The sequence below is a fragment of the Myxine glutinosa genome, chromosome 1 (genome assembly GCF_964187855.1).
Source record: "Myxine glutinosa chromosome 1, kmMyxGlut1.1, whole genome shotgun sequence".
Classification (NCBI taxonomy): Eukaryota; Metazoa; Chordata; class Myxini; order Myxiniformes; family Myxinidae; genus Myxine; species Myxine glutinosa.
The window spans coordinates 293,088,107-293,103,277 of NC_136261.1; positions in this window are offsets into that span (position 1 = coordinate 293,088,107).

A 15,171-nucleotide genomic window follows, 5' to 3' on the forward strand; every position below is an offset into this window, starting at 1 on the left:
GCCGCCGCCCACTTGGTGCGCGGAATGATGTCACCACGCCAGTGGGCTTTCGTGTCCGCCACACGTGCCCCCCCAGAATTCCCACGCACCTGGAGGGCCAGTTTGCGGGGCAGACGGATGACCCGGCCGAAGCGCCCCCTGGCGATCGGCGGCATCCGGGGTGCAGGGATGCCAGGTGGGATGCCCCTGGCTGCCCCTGGGATGGGTGCAGGACCGGGGGGCGGCGTGGCGGCGGGGCTGGGCGGTGCCGGGGGTCCGCCCGCAGGGGGGCGGCCCGGACGCGGGGATCGGGCCACTGGCGGTGGATGGTCCACGTCGAGGTGTGCCGGCTTGAGGCGGTCTACAGAAACGCGGTCAGGAGTGCCGCCGATGTCCAGGGTGAAGTGCTTCGCCCCGGTCTCCAGCACACGGAAAGGCCCATCGTACGGGGGCCGCAGTGGTGTCCGGTGGGCATCGTGGCGGACGAAGACGTACTCCGCCGTGCAAAGCTCCGGGGCGACGTGCGTCGGTGGGTGCCGGTGGCATGCCGTTGGCACCGGGGCGAACCTCTGGGCGGTCTCTTGCAGAGCGGAGCGCTGCTGTGCCGCGGACCATGGTGCCGTGGAGTCGGGGAGGAACTCGCCCGGCACCCGCAGCGGTTGCCCGAAGACCAACTCCGCCGCGGATGCGCGCAGGTCCTCCTTAGGCGCCGTCCGGAGGCCCAGCAGGACCCAGGGGAGCCTGTCGACCCAGCCGCCGTCGCGGAGGGTGGCCCTGAGCGCGGCCTTCAATGAGCGGTGAAATCGCTCACACAGGCCGTTAGCCTGGGGGTGGTAGGCCGTGGTTCGGTGCAGCCAGACCCCGAGCCCCTGCGCGACCGCCCCCCAGAGCTCCGAGGTGAACTGGGGGCCGCGGTCGGACGAGATGTCTGAGGGGGCGCCGAACCGGGCGACCCAGGTGGCGATGAAAGCCTGCGCGACGTCCGCCGCCGTCGTCGACGCCAAGGGCACGGCCTCCGGCCACCGGGTTGTGTGGTCCACCATGGTGAGGACGTGGGTGAAACCCCGCGAGGGGGGCAGAGGTCCCACCAGGTCCACGTGGACGTGGTCAAACCGGCGTTCCGGCACCGTGAACGGGGCCAACGGGGCCTGGGTGTGCCGGTGCACCTTGGCGCGCTGGCACGCGAGGCACGTCCTGGCCCGGCCGCGGACGGCCTTCCGGAGGCCATGCCAGACGAACTTGTCGGTGATCAACCTTTGGGAGGCCCTCGCGCCCGGGTGGGACAGGCCGTGGATGGCGTCAAACACCTGGCGCTGCCAGCCCGCGGGCACGATGGGGCGAGGCCGCCCGAGGGAGACGTCGCACAAGAGGGCCGCGCCCGCGCCGTCGAACGGCACCTCGGTGACGCGGAGGCCCGTGACGGCGGTCCACAAGGCCTGGACGTCGGGGTCGGCGGCCTGGTCCGCTGCCATCCGGGCATAGTCGATGCCGAGGTGGACTGCGTGGGCAACGGACAGGGAAAGGCAATCCGCCACCGGGTTGTCCTTCCCCGCGATGTGCTGGATGTCCTTCGTGTACTCGGACACGGCCGAGAGGTGACGCTGCTGCCGGGCCGACCACGGCTCGGTGGCCTTGCCCATCGCGAAGATCAGCGGCTTGTGGTCGACGAAGGCCGTGAACACACGGCCCTCGAGCAGATGGCGGAAGTGCCTGACCGTCAAGTGAAGCCCGAGCAACTCGCGGTCGAAGGTACTGTAACGGCGTTCGGGCGGGCAAAGCTGCCGGCTAAAGAACGCCAGCGGTTGCCAAGCTCCACGCACCCATTGCTCGTGCACCGCGCCCACCGCGTAGTCCGAGGCGTCGGTGGTGAGGGCGATCGGTGCATCGGGCGCCGGGTGCGCGAGCATGGTGGCGTTAGCCAAGGCGAGCTTCGCGCCCGTGAACGCCGTGTCCATCTGCTCGGTCCAGGTAACGTCGCCTTTGCCCGGCTTACCTCGGAGAGCTTCGTGCAGGGGGCGCAGGAGCTGGGCGATACGGGGCAGGAACCGATGGTAAAAGTTCACCATGCCCAGGAACTCCTGCAGCCCTCTGATCGTGCGTGGGCGCGGAAACCCCTTCACCGCCTCCACCTTGGCCGGCAGGGGGACGGCTCCGTGCCTGGTGACACGGTGCCCCAGAAAATCGATTACGGCGACGCCGAACCGGCACTTTGCGGGGTTCACAATCAGGCCATGCTGGCCCAGGCGTTCGAAGAGCGTGCGGAGGTGGCGTAGGTGCTCTTCGCGGGACGCGCTGGCGACGAGGATATCGTCCAGGGAGACGTAGACAAAATCCAAGTCGCGCAGGACGCTGTCCATCAGTCGCTGGAACGCCTGAGCCGCATTCTTCAGACTGAAGGGCATCCGCAGGAACTCGAAGAGTCCGAATGGCGTGATGACCGCCGTCTTCGGGACATCCTCCGGCCTGACGGGGACCTGATGGTAGCCGCGTATGAGGTCCACCTTTGAGAAGAAGGACATGCCCGACAAACGGGCGGAAAAGTCCTGAATGTGGGGGACGGGGTAGCGGTCGGGAGTGGTGGCGTCATTGAGACGGCGATAGTCCCCGCACGGTCGCCATCCCCCGCCGGGCTTCGGCACGATGTGCAGCGGCGACGCCCAAGCACTCTCCGAGCGCCGAACGATGCCGAGTCGCTCCAGGGTAGCGAACTCCACTTTTGCCACCGCCAGCTTCGTCGGCTCGAGGCGGCGTGCCCGGGCGTAGACCGGTGGCCCGACGGTGGGGATGTGATGGGCCACCCCGTGCTTGACGGCCCCTGCCGAGAAGGTGGGCCGCGTGAGGGCCGGGAAGCCGGCGAGGAGGCGGGTGAATGTGTCCGCTGCCGGAAGCGTACAGATCAACGTGGCCGGAACCGAACCGTTCGGCAAGCCGCTTGGCAAGCCGCTCGGCGAGCCGCTCGTTGAGCTGCTCGACGAGCTGGGCAGCGCACAAGCGAGCGAGCTGAACGTCTCGGTCTGGACAAGACGTCTGCGCTTTACGTCGACCAGGAGCCCATTAGCGCACAGGAAGTCCGCGCCAAGCAGTGCCATGGGCACGTCGGCGGTGACGAACGGCCATCGGAAAACCTGCCCTCCGAACCGCAGAGAGAGGCAGCGTTTTCCGTACGTACGGATGGGCGTCCCGTTCGCAGCAAGCAGCACGGGGCCCCCGCCCGCGGCGTGCTTGTCTGACGTACCGGCGGGAACGACACTCACCTGCGCTCCCGTGTCACACAGGTAACGGCGCCCGGATAAGGTGTCCGTTGTGAACAGCAGGCTGCTCGAATGGCCGGCGCTCATCGCCACTATTGAGCGCCGGCCCGGGCGTTTCCCGACCTGTTGAAGGAGCATGGTGGATGACACTGCCGAGCCTCGTGGCCGAACTTGGCGTGGAACCAGCACCAGGTGGTGGAGCTGGAGGAGCGCGGCTGGCTCCGCCAGGCCGGTGGAGTTGGTGGTTTTCCCCATGGTGGCGGTTTTCGCCGCGGCAGTGGGCGGGGCATGGCGGCGGTCACGAGGTGCGTATCAGCATGCTGCGTATGCTGTGTAAGCTGATGCTGTGGATCAGCATCAGCAGCAGCATCAGCCTCGAGGTCCGTGACGGCCGCAAAGTACCTGTCCGCCTCGGCTGCCAATGTTCGGGGTTCCGTTAGCACGGTCCCGGCCAACGCGAGGCGAACGTGCGCTGGAAGTTGGCGACGGAAAAGCGCCCGGAATAGAGAACCGGGGGCTTCGTCGCCCAACAGTGACAGCATATGGTCCATTCGGACCGACGGGCGCGTGTCGCCGAGCTCGGGGAGATCCAGGAGGCGGTCGGCCCGTGCGTCGTCCGTGAGGCCGAACGTGGCTAGGAGTAGCCACTTGAGTGCCTCGTACTTGTGGCCGTCCGGTGGGTGGCGAAGGACGGACACAACTCGAGCGGCCGTGCCGGGCCCGAGGGAGGCGACGACGTGGCAGTAGCGCGTTTCGTCGCCGGTGAGGCGCCGAAGCTGAAATTGGGCTTCGGCTTGGACGAACCAGACTTCGGCCTGGGCCTCCCAAAATTCGGGAAGTTTGATGAAGTTGGCCATGGCAATGGCGTCCTGAGTGGAAGGATCGCTCCGGCAGATCCAACGTCGAGGTCACCAGTAAAGCGCGGCGTTACGCGCGCTGCTTGCGAGCAAGGAGGAAGCGGACAAGCGGTAACTTATAAGCGTCTTTATTTCAGGAGCTCACTGTAACACTAGCGCGCTCCGGGCTGCGCGCCCCGTGTATATCCTCAGGCCACGCCTACCCCTCGGGCGTGGCCGCCGCCCACTTGGTGCGCGGAATGATGTCACCACGCCAGTGGGCTTTCGTGTCCGCCACAACAGTATAGATATGCAGAAGATGTTGTTTTGTAATCCAAACAAAAATGGCTAACTGGCGGCTTTTAACTCTGTACAGCGAATTTACTAAAATCACGGGGGCTATGACATTTTATGCCTTTTTATCCTTGTTTCTTTTTACTTAACCTTGTACAGAGTAAGGAAGTAAACCTTGAAACCCTGAAAGTTTACCGCTGTTGAGGCACCGTCTTTTACACCACCTTATTTAACGTGCTAGTTATTACCCTCGCCTGAGGAGAGGGTATTGCATTTGTCAGTCTGTCTGTTTGTTTGTCTGTCTGTTTGTTTGTCCGCACAGAATAAATATGATGTTCTCTGCAACCGTTGGTCCGATTGCCAGGAAATTTTAACCATAGGTGCAACTCCACCTGTATAATTTTTTTTAATGATAATTATGACGTCATAGGTCACGTGGTTCGGCCGCCATCTTGGAAAAACCGAAAAACGTTGTACCTCTATCTCTGAAAGCGCTGCATAGAAAAAAGTTGAGACATGGCTCATTGTTATGAAGTCTCCATGTGGAATAACATCTTAATGATGTCATAGGTGCCTCCATTATGACGTCATAATTCGACAAGTACAAAACATCATCCGATGAAGATGAAATTTCTTGAGCATAATCTAGGGATAAATTTGTTGAGAAAAAAAAAATGATGTCGTCATCGGTCACGTGGTTCGGCCTCCATATTTGTTTTAACACAAAAGCCTTAAAAACTACTGAAAACACGTCCTGGCGAGGGTCTGCAATTTCTGATTGCTCTTTTTTGTCTCTTTCTGTTGTTTGTGTCCTTTATTATGTCCTCAAAAACAGTAAGTTTCCTGTTTGGAATGATATTCAATTTGGTTTGACAGGCAGACAGGCAGAAAGACAAAGGATTACCTTACTCCCATATGCATGCCATGCGCGATCAGGATGACATTGCGTGCATTTCGCCAAATCCAAAGCCAAAGTACTGCGAAACTGCAGGTTCATGTTCCGATTAATGTTTTGATTTGTGTCCTACCGCTTGTGTTCAAAATATAACATTTTATTGAAATGAAGCAGCTCCTTGACCATAGACAGACGTCTGTAGGCAGAAAACAGTGATCATATTGGGTTAACCCCGCTTTGGGATTCGCGTGCGGGGTTATAATAATCACAGGTTGGTGCTGGAGGTAAGCAGGAGGCTTACCTTGGGAAGGTCACACGTCCTCGTGATCTAAGTGTTGAACAATATTTCACATTGTGAACCTGCTGCCACGGCCAGGGCTTTGCGGCTGATGCTGGAACATTACTTTAATGGTGAAAGGCTAAAATCTGAGTCATTATGGCCACATATTTGACTCGAATGGAAAAAGGTAAATTCCCGTATGGACACGCTTCGTTGATCGAAGAGGTTCATTACTCTCGTCACCGAAGGTAGACGAGGGTCATGGTTTCACCCCTGTCTTTGTCTGTTTGTTTTGAGCAGGTTATCTCAAAACGTTGAGGATAGATTCGGACGAAATTTGCTGGACAGGTTGGCTGGGTGACGAGGACTAATTGATTCGATTTTGGTAAAGATCTGAATCCGCATCCGGATTTTACAAAATTTGATTTTTAAGTGATTCTTCACCATTGAGAGATCAGGACAAAAGCGATAAATAACATGATATTTCAAAATGTTATGGACGAGTTATGACGAAACTTTGTGGATGAGTTGGTTTGGCGACAATTTTGGTTCAGGTCCGAATCCAGATCCGGCCTATCAGTGGATAGAAAATGTAAACTTTAGTCTGGCTGTGGTATGCTCTATACCGAGTGTTCTCGTTCATACATGCAAGGACTACTGTGTACTGTCTATCGAATATGATCTAAATTATGCTGATATTTGCGAGTGAGTGTGAGAGCACATGAGGGTGTGTGTGAGAGTAAGTGCACATGATGGTGTCCGTGGGTGTGAGAGCACATGAAGGTGTGTGTGAGAGTAAGTCCACATGATGGTGTCCGTGGGTGTGAGAGCACATGAGAGTCTATGTGAGAGTAAGTGCACATGATGGTGTCCGTGAGTGTGAGCGCACATGAGGGTGAGAGCACATGAGAGTCTATGTGAGAGTAAGTGCACATGATGGTGTCCGTGAGTGTGAGCGCACAAGAGAGTGTGCCTGGGTGTTGAGAACATATTATGGTGTCCGTGAGTGTGAAAGCACATGAGGGTGAGAGCACATGGGGGTGTGTTTGAGAGTAAGTGCACATGATGGTGTCCGTGAGTGTGAGAGCACATGAGGGTGAGAGCACATGAGAGTCTATGTGAGAGTAAGTGCACATGATGGTGTCCGTGAGTGTGAGCGCACAAGAGAGTGTGCCTGAGTGTTGAGAACATATTGTTGCGGATATGAGGACTGTATTTTTTTTGATTGTGTTGTATTGTGGTAAATTGGTGATGAATATTGCTTGAGTCTGCGCCTCCTGCCTCCGGAGCTGTGTAAAGGTCAAAAGGGCGTCCCATAATTAGTCCACAAGCATACACGTCAGCTAATCATAGAATACCCCTGTTCGATAGTTATATCTTATTCTGTGTTTTAGGGTAAGGCTGTGTCTCCCATTAATTGAAATACTCCATTGCACCAGTGAAAGAGATAGATTCCCTTCATTCCCACTCCCAAAACTTCATTCCCACTCCCAAAACTTCCATTCCCAGTGCCAATTACCTCCCTTCCAATTGCCAACTGCATTTTGGGCGGATTTCTCTTCAACCGCCATTGACCACGAGGCAGGGTCGGAGAAGAAAGGCGTGTCTCCACCTCCTCATAGAGGGGAGGAGTGAGCCAGCCCCACTCGACCAACCATGAGCCAGGGGTTTGGCTAGAGAGGGCGGAGGAAGAGCGATCGGGGAGGTTCGCAAAGGTTGAGGGGCGGGGCCTATATAACCCACGGCAGGGCGTTTCCCGAGGAGATGAGCTTTTACAGAGTCGAGGAGGGAGGAGATCAGAAGACAGGGAGGCCTTGAGTTGGACTAAGCAAGAGAGGAAGTTGTTGGACTGGGTGGGACTAAGAAAGAGAGAGAAAGAGTCCTGAAGCTTGTGAGGGAAGGAGAGAGAACCCGTCACACCAACCCCCCACCAGCCGCGTTGGCTCCACCAAGCGTTCACCTCCACCAAAGCTCCACCAAGCTCCGCGTTGGCTCCACCAAGCGTTCACCTCCACCAAAGCTCCACCAAGCTCCGCGTTGGCTCCACCAAGCGTTCAGCTCCACCAAAGCTCCACCAAGCTCCGCGTTGGCTCCACCAAGCGTTCACCTCCACCAAAGCTCCACCAAGCTCCGCGTTGGCTCCACCAAGCGTTCACCTCCACCAAAGCTCCACCAAGCTCCGCGTTGGCTCCACCAAGCAATCACCTCCAGCCATCCACCTCCTGCGATTCCTGTCATCATTACCCGCGTGAGTCTGTCTTTTGTTTGTTCTGTCCTGGGTTAATTAAGACTGTAGGTAAGCTAGTATTTGCACTGTGTCACCTGCGTCTTATGTGTTGTAAATAAACGTGACTGCTTTCTTTTTGCTTGTGTGTATAATAAATCCTGTTATTCCTCCGTACTCTGTCTTCTTCTCTCTTCCTCTTTACATTCGGTCGCTTTAGAGGTTTCCCGATTGAATACCTGTGGCGCGATTGGTCAACGTTGGGGGAGTCGGGCTAATCGGGGATCCTGTAACAGTCGCGGTTGACCATCCGCTCGGCCCAAAGTAACATCTTGTCCGCGACCCGTAACAATTGGTGTCTAGGAGTGGGATACGAGGCCCGAACCAAATTTTTAAAACGTGTAGAAAAAAATTTGGTCAAAATTACGAGCTGCCGAAATTTTGTTGTTTTATAAAACCCGAATTTTGAGATCGCGCCATGGACAATCAAGGCGATCGGATGTCGGTGGGGGAGATAGATGGGTTAGGGGTAACCCAGGACCTCGGGGAAATGTATGTGGAGTAAAGGGAGGAGGAGAGCAATGGCAATGTGGTTGAGGGAGTATCAGGTGCACAAAATGGCGGCCTCGCACACGAGGTTACGGGCGCGCAAAATGGCGCCTCGCAAATGGCCACGGCGCCCGCAACCGTAGCAGCGCCGCTGGTGGATTTGAACCTTTTTTTTATACAAATGAAGGCCCTTATGGCCCAGAATAGCGAGAAATTGAGGGAGGACATGGGGGCCAATAGCGAGAAATTGAGGGAGGACATGGGGGCCAATAGCCAACGGTTAGAACAAAGGATGGGGTCCAATAGCGAGAAATTGAGGGAGGACATGGGGGCCCAGATCGGAGGGTTAGGGAGTAGAATAGAGGGATTAGGAAACAAATTTGGGGGATTAGACAATGGGATAAAAGAGGTGAAAAATGGGTTAATGGGGTTAGAAAATAGGATGGAAGACAGATTGCGGGAAGTAGGGGAACAATCTGCCCGGGAAATCAAACGAATGGGGAACCAGATAGAGGAGGTGCAAATCGGGTTAGAAAGTAAACTGGATGCTCAGAGGGATGAATTGGGACAGATGAGGGTGGCATCTACAAAAGAGATGGAGGAGATGAAAGAGGGGATACGACGGGGTGTAAGTGAGGAGGTTTCGGGGCTACGCGAGGAGGTAAAGCGAGGTGAGAAGCATATGGAGAAAGAGGTGAGAAATGGGACGGCAAAGTTACAAGGGGGAATAGAAGATCTGACGGAGGAGGTGGAACAGCTGACAGAGGGACAGACGGAGTTAGTGGAGCAGGTTCAAAAGAACACTGCGGTACTAGGAGGGTTAAAGGCGACACAAAAAGAAATTAAAAATGACTTAATCGCGACACAGAGGCAATGTCAGATGGTACGTGAGGGACTGACAATGAGGTTGGATGAGGTGACAGAAGTAATGGAGACAAAGGACCGGCAGGTGAAGATGCACATAGAGACGGTCACGGTAGCCTTAGAGGACGAACTTGAGGAGACGCACCGGGAAATAAAAGAGGTGAAGCAAAAATTAAAGGAAGTGGAAGAAGAGGTGAGTGAAATTAAGAAGAGACGGACAGAAACTAAGAGAGAAATAAAGGAGGAGGTAATGGAATTGGTACAAGGTCGGTGCTCAACTCATGAAGTGCTGCTCACTAACCAAATAAAGAGTTTGCAGGTGGCAAAAGAGGTGCGGAGACGAGGTGCCAAGGTGAGTGGCGAAATATTCGGCAATGTATATGATGTGAGGAAAGCTTCAGTCGGCTTGGGGGTTGCTATGGATCCGGGTGTTCGTGAGAGGCCGTTGGTGAAGTGTGTGACAGGTCAGGTGTGCGAAAAAAGAGGTGTGCGAGAATGTCCGACCATGGGGTGTGTGAGGAAAAAGTGCGCGCCGACCAGTGAGTGTGCTGTCGAGAGTGAGTCGGTCGTAGTGCGTGTGCGAGGGGGTACATGGAAGCGCGGTGTGGTAAGTGTTACGGAGGAAGTAACGAAAGAGTGTGCGCAAGGGGATGCGCGAGAAAGGTGTGTAACGGACAGGTTCATGGGGAAAGAGTGCGCTGTCAAGAGTAAGGGGGAATGCACGCCTGTGGTGAGTGTTACAGAGGGTGTAACGGGAGAGTGTGCGCAAGAGTGTGCGCGAGAAAGGTGTGTAACAGACAGGTGCATGAGGAAAGAGTGCGCTGTCAAGAGTAAGGGTGAGTGCGTGACCTAGAGTGGAGGTGAGAGTAGTGAAAGTGACACGGAGCGTGAGTTGGTTGTGACAGGTGAGCGAGGATGTACACCTGGAATGGAAGGATGCACACCTGGAATGGTAGAGCGTGTGTGGGAATGCACACTTGAGTTGGTCGTGAGGCACGTGGTTGGGTGTGCGAGTGAGAGCACACCTGTGATTGTCACAGAGGAGGTGACCGAGGAGGGGGCGCGAAGAGGTGTGTTGGTGACGTGTGCGAGCGACGAATGTGTGCCAAGGTGTTCGGTGGTCAGGTGTGTGACCAAGTCTGTGAGCGGAATGAGTGTACCGAGGTGTGTAAGGAAAGGTACGAGGAGCATGGGAACAGCTGGAGGTATGAGCAAGAAAGGGGTAGCGTATGCGTGTAAGCATGCAGGTGAGGCATCGACGGTAACCGGGTTAGCGGTTAGAGCGACTTTTAGCCGAATCGGGCCCTCGGTGCATGCCGGGCTTCGCGTGCCGCGAGAACCAGCGGGGATCCGAGCCACGGCGGGTTCGAAAGGACCGCCGTACGCGATCCACGCTGGGCCTCGCTTGGAACGGCCGCGTCCGTGCTCAACTAGGCGGAGCGGGCAGCTCGATAGGAAGGGTCGTCATGGCGACCACTTTTTGTTGAGACGTGCCGGCAGGTCGAGATCGGGACATTGGATGGCTCCACGCCGAGGTGGTGCGTGGGATCTCGGCCCGGGTAAGCCCCCGTCCCTGCCCCGAATGCGGGACGTATCCAGCCGCTGGCACAAAACAACCCGCATTCATTGCTCGGCTGTACGAAGCCGAGCTTTAGAAGGGAATTGGCGCACCGAGAGGATCTAATAAGTAGACGAGTGATGTGGTTAGTGTTTTGGACCCAAAATTAGAAAAAGGCAAAATTTGATGATTGGTACGGTGATTGGCAGATGATTGGCAAAATTTTTGATTGGCTGAAATTTGGTGTGCCAAATTGATAGTAGGACCTCCCCGATGTGGTGGGATGGCAACTCTGTCATCCCTCACAGGGGGGGGGGGCAAAGGAGCACTAGCTTATGGGGTTGATGGCAGTGAAAACTAGCCCGGGTGGGTTAGGATATCGTGTGTAGGGACCTAGAAGATGACATTAGGTGACGTTAAGGTTAGGTAGTGACAAGGATACCTGTAGTGGGGACGCAGGTAGATTAGTGTGGATTATAATGACGTGGGAGCGCAATAGTTTAAAGGGGCGACTGGGAAGCGCAAGTTTCAGAGGGGAGTAGTTAGATGAGATGATGCCGTGTGGTTGAGGATTGAACAGGTGTGATTGCACAGGTGTGCAACTGAACAGGTGTGTGGAGCAGTGTATGAGTGAGTGAAGGTGATTGTGTATTGTGCTGACCCAATGGTCCAGGAAGAGGAGGAGGGTGCAGGTGGCACCAGGTGTGAGTGCACAGGTGTGCAACAACAGGTATGGAGAATGGTAGTGTGGAATAAATGGAGTATTGGAATGGATGGTCGTGGAGTGAGCATGGTGGAAACAATGGAGTGGAGTGGATGGTGCGAAGGTGTGAATGGGGGAAGATTGGACCCCATCACGAATACCCGGGGCGGGTAGTGTAAGTGTTAGGTAGAGGGTATAGGTAAATTGTGGTTGGATATTGGCATCTGTGGTGCGGGTGGAAGAATGGTGATTGGATGGGTGCATTAGTGTTGTGGAAATGGCTGGGCGTGTAACCTGTTAGTGTGTGTAGTTGGTTTGGGCACTCCACCACTGTGAGGATGTCGGCCAGGTGAGGCCGCAGGTGGGCTCTGGGAGCCGGTAGTAGTTGTTGTGGATGGGGCCCGAGGATCCGGAGGACGGACCCGGGTAGCCCAGTGCCAGAGGGCACCGAGTGGGGTGACAGAGCCAGGAGGGGCCTTCCCCAGTTAACTAGGTTAGGTTGAGGAGCTAGGTAAGCTCAGGTGGCAACTACAGTGGTGGAGGTGTGCAGGTGGGTAGACCTGCTGGGAGAGCTACACGTCACAGCCCAGAAATTGTGCAAGGGCACCGGGAGATTAATCGGGGGAGTGAGACCCCAAATTGAGAAGCACCACAGTTTGGTCAATGGGAATTGGTTTTTAGAACCCATAGTGTAAGATGGCCAATGGATTGGCAGGGAGAGACCCCGGGTAGTGTAAAGTGTGTTAATGTCATTTAGAGGATAGTTAGGATTAGGAAGTCTCCTCGCACCATCTGCATCCACTCACCTGAGGTGACAGGTACTCCACACCATGCCATGTTTTGATTATTTTTTACTGTGCAAATGTTTGGAATGTGAGACGCATCATGACGTGGGTGTGACATTGTGCTTGATGTTCCATCTCTTCCTCCTTATGAGGATTGATGATGAATTGGGTGATGGCAAATTTTGGTTAGAGGGATTGTGGTGACGAATTTGGTATAGAAGAAATGTGGGGAGACGTGACAGTAGCGATGGATTGGTAATGTGTAGATGTTGTACATATGGGGTAAGGGCAAGGGTAGTGTAGGTGACAGGGGGGTGACGTACGGTAGGGACGAGCTTTCTCACTTCACCCTCCGTACGCATTTCGCCTTGCATTGCCTTATTGATGTGTACCCTTGTGACCTTACCCCTCGCTCATTTGTCTCTTTTGTTTCCCACATGACCTGTGCACCATTGGGCGCCGAGGGGAGCGTGCGTGGGTCAGCCATTGTGTGCCCGAAATTCCCAGAACCAGCTGTCTGCATCGATGCACCACATTATGGACCAAATGCCTGTGACCGAGCACCACTGATGGACCCCATGGGTTGGGGCATGGCCCCTCTGCTGGAACCGGCCATGAGGGCCCGAAATCTTGCTGGCGGACCTTGACCACAGGGCACCGATGCCCCACAGGTGAACCACACGTAGTCGGCCCTGTGGGCCATAAATAAAGGAAAATAAAAAGGACACATTGGGCACACTTTATTGCAAATAGGCCGCCAGTAAGGAAATGAAAGAATGACAACATCTGGAAGAATAAATAATAATAACCAGCAGAGGGAGCCGAAGAGCAAGAGATCACCTGCAGGGTTAGGGGTTGTTGGTTTTATTTTCTTGAACAATGGTGACTGCACCGATTGGTGCTTGGGTGTGTATTGGTGCGTTTTTGGGTGCTTTCATGGTGCGTCGATGCAGAGCAGACTGTCTCCCCCCCAGAAAGAACAATTACAGGTCCTGGGTTAGTCTTGTAAATAAAAGCAGAGTCATTGTAAATAATGCTCCCCACCGTCAGTGTGTAGTTTGAAGACAATTCCGCAATTCGGTTAACTGTGGGCGTAAGTCTGTTAGGCAGGGTGCAATGGAGCAGCGGGACACATTTATTTATGTTTTAAAAACTGTCGCACTCAGGGTCATGTTAAAAGCAGAGGGAACTACACCTACGTGTCACACTAAATAAAAGTTGTAGGCCAGGATCATGCCTAAGAGGAGGAGGGTGCAGTGTTGCGGATATGAGGACTGTATTTTTTTTTATTGTGTTGTATTGTGGTAAATTGGTGATGAATATTGCTTGAGTCTGCGCCTCCTGCCTCCGGAGCTGTGTATAGGTCAAAAGGGCGTCCCATAATTAGTCCACAAGCATACACGTCAGCTAATCATAGAATACCCCTGTTCGATAGTTATATCTTATTCTGTGTTTTAGGGTAAGGCTGTGTCTCCCATTAATTGAAATACTCCATTGCACCAGTGAAAGAGATAGATTCCCTTCATTCCCACTCCCAAAACTTCATTCCCACTCCCAAAACTTCCATTCCCAGTGCCAATTACCTCCCTTCCAATTGCCAACTGCATTTTGGGCGGATTTCTCTTCAACCGCCATTGACCACGAGGCAGGGTCGGAGAAGAAAGGTGTGTCTCCACCTCGTCATAGAGGGGAGGAGTGAGCCAGCCCCACTCGACCAACCATGAGCCAGGGGTTTGGCTAGAGAGGGCGGAGGAAGAGCGATCGGGGAGGTTCGCAAAGGTTGAGGGGCGGGGCCTATATAACCCACGGCAGGGCGTTTCCCGAGGAGATGAGCTTTTACAGAGTCGAGGAGGGAGGAGATCAGAAGACAGGAAGGCCTTGAGTTGGACTAAGCAAGAGAGGAAGTTGTTGGACTGGGTGGGACTAAGAAAGAGAGAGAAAGAGTCCTGAAGCTTGTGAGGGAAGGAGAGAAACCCGTCACACCAACCCCCCACCAGCCGCGTTGGCTCCACCAAGCGTTCACCTCCACCAAAGCTCCACCAAGCTCCGTGTTGGCTCCACCAAGCATTCACCTCCACCAAAGCTCCACCAAGCTCCGCGTTGGCTCCACCAAGTGTTCACCTCCACCAAAGCTCCACCAAGCTCCACGTTGGCTCCACAAAGCGTTCACCTCCACCAAAGCTCCACCAAGCTCCGCGTTGGCTGCACCAAGCATTCACCTCCAGCCATCCACCTCCTGCGATTCCTGTCATCATTCCCCGCGTGAGTCTGTCTTTTGTTTGTTCTGTCCTAGGTTAATTAAGACTGTAGGTAAGCTAGTATTTGCACTGTGTCACCTGCGTCTTATGTGTTGTAAATAAACGTGACTGCTTTCTTTTTGCTTGTGTGTATAATAAATCCTGTTATTCCTCCGTACTCTGTCTTCTTCTCTCTTCCTCTTTACATTCGGTCGCTTTAGAGGTTTCCCGATTGAATACCTGTGGCGCGATTGGTCAACGTTGGGGGAGTCGGGCTAATCGGGGATCCTGTAACGGTCGCGGTTGACCATCTGCTCGGCCCAAAGTAACATCTTGTCCGCGACCCGTAACAATATTATGGTGTCCGGGAGTGTGAAAGCACATGAGGGTGAGAGCACATGAGAGTGTGTTTGAGAGTAAGTGCACATGATGGTGTCCGTGAGTGTGAGAGCACAATAGAGTAAAAGTGTGCATTAGAGTGCAAATGAAACAGTAAGCGAGTAACGTGTAACACCGTTTCCACTTGAGAATACATGTGATATGACATGCGTAAATATGATCTTCAACTGGGTCTTTCGTCAGGACTAACATTGGCCAGGTCCCTCAGATCACACAAATGGCTACACCCGGATGGGCTGAGTGACATTGTCCATTGTCAGTCTGTTCTGAGTGCATGCTACCAGTTCGTGCCCGACGAAGGGACTAAACGACTGTGG